The following is a 5851-nucleotide window of genomic DNA, read 5'->3' as shown; positions in this document are numbered from 1 at the left end:
GCATTTTAAGCCTATATAACATCTTGACATATGAAATGCAATTAAAAATCTTCCACTGAATAAAGGAATAATAGGGCATACAGAACTTTAATTTTAAAATGTTGGCACAACCACTGGTTTGTTTCATTATTTTTTAACCAAAAAACAGTTGTTTATCATTTATATCATAGAACAAATTTTATTACTTATAAATACACGACATCAGTAAAATCATATAAACTTTGTGATATGTTTTCTCTATCAGTAAAAAAAACTCATAATCACCACAAATATTTGTAATCTGAAGGAAAGCAAAGGTTATCTCCATGACTAAAAGAAGTCAAATGGGAAACTAAATATGCATAACAGAAATTTGAAAATTCAATTTGTATTATCTAACACACATTTCCCTAATATTAAATCTCTAATGTGTGTATCAAAAGTAAAACAGAATGAAAGAATGATAGTTTTACTTGAATATTTTAAATAAACTTTAAATTATTTTTTCTTACTGCTTAAAAATGCACATATTCTAAAAGAATATATTTTCTTAGGAACACAATTATAAATAATAAAGTTTCCCATGTATTACATGCTAGTGCAAGTTCATTGATGATGTTCACAACAAAAGCACAAGAAATGACTCAATGTCCAAAGAATGATCTTTCAGCAAGTGTGTTAACATTTTTGCAGTTTTAAACGTGGATTATGTTGCTAAATTGCTTTCCAGTTAACTATTTTCATTTGTGTTCTAAATAGATATGAAATCTTCTTATTGCCCAAACCCACAAGAATTACTTTCCAACTTAAAATACTTGAATGTTTTATTTGAGTAGAGAAACTGGAAAAGTTAATCTAAGTTAATGTGAAATCACATTTGTATAAAATTTGGCAACAATGTGTATTGTAAGCTACCAATAGAGAAGTCTAAATCACTTTTAGAGTTTCATACATAAAATATGAATGTGTTTCTACAAGATGAACAAATCTGGTTAAAGAATGACAGTATTCACAGATTAGGAAATAGGAAAAGTTCCAAACCTGTTATGCTCGCTCTGGTTGCTGCTATATTGCTGTCTTTCACAATTAGCATGGTATGATTCAGCTACTATTCAAGAATAGCACAGGGAAAAAAATAGATGATGCTCTAAGATTTTTAATTTTGATGCAAATGAAGCTTTTGAAATAGATAAGATATCAGATTCCATAAAGGAAATGCCTGGCATGGTTTACCTGAGAAGTATTTAAGTAGATAAAATTATAGTTAACGGAGAACAAGGAAACAATGAGCCTTGTCCTAAAAAGAAGGATAAGTTTTACACCCTCTGGATTAAAAAACTCATTAACATTTCCTTAGCATGTGTGTATTACTTTTCCCCTCGGAACAGACTATACTGTGCAAGACTTGATTTTTTTTTCATAAGAATTCAATCTCTTTAATCAGTTTACATTAAATCTCCTTCCTGATATTAATAGATTTATCATTCACTTCCTAGTTTATACATAACTGAATAGTGTTCAGTCATTATAGTGTTACCACCAGAATGCCAAGTTATTATTTTTCTGTATTTGATCTTCTACAAAAATTAACTGAAACTTCAAATTACTAAGAAAAATATTTGACCCAACTTCCCTCTGATTCAGAATAGAAAAGAAGAATTGTTTAAGTACATATACAATCACCAGAAAACAATCCCTGAATCCAGAATAATTCAAATTTCACAAGTGCCATCATGTGAGACATGAGATAAGTTCAGTCTTCACAAAGTGAATGACTTCATATGAACCAGATCTTGTTTCTTTTTTTTTTTTTATATTTCTAAGAGAATGTTTTACTTATTTTCTGGAATAAGGTCAACTACACTCCACAGCTCTAATGAAAAGCATCAGTACTCAATCAATGGAAACATCTCAAACAACTGCCAAGATTTGTGCCTTTATAGTTTGTTAATAAACCTTTGCTTTTTCTCAGCCTATGTCACATTTCCTTCCTTCCTTCTTTCCTTCCTTCCTTCCTTTCTTTTTTTTCTGTTTTTCTTTTGTTCCTTCTTCCTTCCTGTATATGCCAATTCTGGGTCTTGAATGCAGGGCCTGGGCACTGTCCCTGAGATTTTTTTCCCCTAAAGCTCTACCACTTGAGCCACAGCTCATGATCCATTTTTTGGTAGTTCATTGGAGAGAGGAGGCTCATGAACTTTCCTGCCCAGGCTGTCTTTGCATCTTGGTATTCAGATCTCAATGTCCTGAGTAGATAGGATTACAGGTGTGAGCCACTGATACCTGGCTATATTTCATTCTTGAAGAATAGTCAGCCCATTTTTCTTCATATTCTACAAATGCTAAATCTTGGGGTTGAGAGAGGCTGGCTGGATCCTTGGCTAATTTCTCCATGTAGCATTAGAGGACCAGAATAATTTATAAACAGCTTGAAAAATATGGTTTAAAAACTGAATTTTAAGTCTAAACCTTGAGTCTCCTCCAAGATATTTCAGGGAGAGAAAGCTATTGATTTTATTTTATTTTTTTATTGTGAAAATACCATACAGAGGGGTTACACATTACATGAGCAAGGTAATAAGTACATTTCTTATCAAGCATTGCTGCTTCCTCCTTTGTTTCCCCTTCCAATCCCTTCCCATCTCCCGCCCCCCCCACCACCACTTCCCCCCGGCCAAAGTTGTAAAGTTCATTTTCGACATAACGTCTTTTACAGCTCATTGTTGCAATGGGTCCACCTGTATCCCTATTTAAACAATTTGTTTTTTCCCTTCCCCTCCACAAATTATACCAACTTCAAATACAGTGAAAGCAGGGGTTATGAAGTCAACAAGGCATGACTTGTCTGACTATAATCAAAGACTGTTGAAATTTCCCCAACATTTTGAGACAGAGGTGGTATTTTCTGTTGGAACTGACATCAGTAAAGTTGTATCTGTGCCTGTGAAGCAATAGATCATGAGCACAACAATGAATATTCCTGAGCTCCCAGTTCCATAATGTGAACATCATGTTCTAACCAAAGCCCACACACCTTCAGTCATTCTCAGGACAATCACATCGCAAAACATATCCTGCAAAATCAACCTGCCCCTCAACTGTGTTAAAACATTATGGTGTTTTGAGCACATGAGAATTTGATACATGAATATCAAACACTGAGTTTGATATCTAAATGCAGAATAGAGTCCTGCTACCCAACAGTGATAGCAACATTGCTTCTGACTGGTGAGAGAGATCTTGAAATGCAGCTGCAGCACAGGGTAGATAATTGCTTTCTTGTCATTAGCAAGGTCAAGCCAGATGACAGACTTCTTGAGGTACTCTTTGATCCAGAAAATTGGCAGTCAATGTTAGAAAATTGCAGAGAATGTTAATATGCATCATGGCAGTTAGTAATTGTAGTAGAGATCCAAGTACTGACACAATTCAGTGACTCATGAGAGGTCTGAGCCTGTGCTAGAAAAGGTACTGCTGGGCCGCCATGTCTAAGGTAAACATCCTGCTGATGTTCTCTGCTCAATGTTCAGCGATGGCTTCCAGTATCCGGAGCTGAGATACCAGGATATGCAAAGTTGCCTGTCGCCGCCACGTATCCATAAGTGCAAAGAGCATAAGGGATACAGTGGATGAAGAAATCAAGAAAGAAATAGAACACATTTTCATAGAATTTCTCCCATTTTTCTTGTTTAAACCATCACCTACCCTTTTTCTTTTGGTTTCATTTAACATATGAAACTTCAAGTTTAATTGCATTAGAGGAGATAACATCAAGAGCCTAAATGTTTGATCATCTTATTTCACCTTTATAATCAAGTATGTAAACCAAGAATTAAAAATATCTAAACTTAGAACCATAATTCCAAATCAAACTAGTAAACAATTTTTTTAAAATAAGCAAATTTTAAAGCTGGACTCCAGTGATTCATGCCTGTAATCCTAACTACTCAGGAAGCTGAGATCTGAGGATCATGGTTTGAAGCCATCAGGGAAGAAAAGTCTTTTAGAGTTTAATATCTAATTAATCACACACAAAAAATAGCTGGAAATGGAGCTGTGGCTCAAGTGATAGAGCACTAGCTTTGAGCAAAGTCCCAAACCCTGAGTTCAAGTTCAGAACCAATAAACACACTAATAAATACATAATTTTCATTATTTTAATATGACTATAAATATTTTAGTAAATGCCATTGTAAAAAATGTACTCGATGATTTATTATATTTTATTTTCTTTTAATGTCTACTTGTATTTCAGAATGTATAGAATATATTCATATAACATACATACTTGAAATTTATAAGGAAATCAATCTGTGTATATTATTGTACTGCACCTAGGACTTAGTATTTCATATGAGTGGTTTCTTTTTTTCTTGCTTTGTTTTGTTTATTTGTTTGTCATTCTTCATGGGGCTTGAACTCTGGGCCTGGACACTGTTCCTAAACTGTTTTTGCTCAAGGCTAACACTCTACTACTTTGAGCCACAGCACCACTTCTCTTTCTGGTGGTTAATTGGAGATAAGAGTGTCATAGACTTTCCTGCCTAGGCTGGCTTTGAACCATGAACCTTAGTCTCAGCCTCCTGAGTAGCTAGTACTACAGACTTGAGCCACCACCACCTGGCTTTAATATGAATGTTTTGTAAGATTAGAAGACTACCAGATTAGAACATCAAACCCAAACTCCAAGAGTTTCACAAGTCAGATTCAATTATTTACCCTTATATGTCAAATAAAAAGACTATGAAAATAGCACTACAGTTTTTCTTCAGTCATCTTTGCAGGTATAGACATGAGCTTTAGCATTTAGAAACAAATAACAGAGGTTATGAGGAGGAAGATAGGATGATTATTAAACAGTCCTGGTCAAAATATGCCTTGTTGGCAATTACTTCAGTTCTTTTTTTCTGAGTAATTACTTGGGAGAAGTAATCACTCTCATTCCTCCTGGTCAGAATAAACATGCCATTGTTGTCTGGTAAGTGGTCTGCACTGGGAAACCTCCATTTTTTCTTAGAGACAATTTTACTCTTAAGTCATAATATGTTATTTTTGAGTCTTATTCTTCCTGGATTCCTATATCTTTAGAAAGTGACTGAAAAGGGAAAGGTCTAGACATGTAAAATAGAGTCCGACATGCTAAGCGATTCTGCTTTTGGTTAATTCTTGGGCACAGAAAAAAGAAGCAGGTGTTGAATATCTCTTACAAAAGTATCACAAAGAGTGTGATTTGAGAACATCTGTTTTCCATGTCAAGGAATGTTTTTGGTGATATTGCAAATCTAATTACATCTAGATGAGGTCAAAACTATGATATACAGTTAGTATGCATAACCAAGTTGTGATGTCATGAAAGGGATCATTCAGGAGACATTAGTGAGAGAATATGGAAATAAGGGCATCTAAGATTATTTAAAAGAAAAATGTTTAGTTTTCTAAGTAATTTTTGGTTCAAAGTAAAATTGAGAAGGTATAGTTTTCTGTGTTTCCTTTTGGTTCCTAACGACTTGGTTCTTGAATTCAAGATACTATTTGGTTTCTGTTTTCCTAACAATAATTATTTATCTATAGAAGATGTTTAATAAGTTTCAGTTAGTTTAATATTAAGTTCTGCCTAGATTTAGCCTTGACAGTAATTCATACAAATAATAGCTAATATTTTGTTGTTATTTTAGGCAATTAAAGTAGACACTTTATTTTTATTTTTTACTTATTAATTGACTTGTTTATTTGTTTTTTATTTTTTATTTTATTGTAAAGGCTCTGTACAGAGGGATTACAGTTACATGAGGAAGGCAATGAGTACATTTCTTGTTGAGCATTGTTATTCCCTCCCTTGTTGTTCTCCCACTATCCCTTCCCTCCCCCACCTCCC

This window comes from Dipodomys merriami, unplaced genomic scaffold (assembly GCF_024711535.1).
Source record: "Dipodomys merriami isolate MVZ:Mamm:240054 unplaced genomic scaffold, mDipMer1.0.p SCAF_9, whole genome shotgun sequence".
In the NCBI taxonomy this organism is placed as follows: domain Eukaryota; kingdom Metazoa; phylum Chordata; class Mammalia; order Rodentia; family Heteromyidae; genus Dipodomys; species Dipodomys merriami.
The sequence above is the reverse complement of the archived record's forward strand: the minus strand, read 5'-3'. Positions refer to the sequence as shown.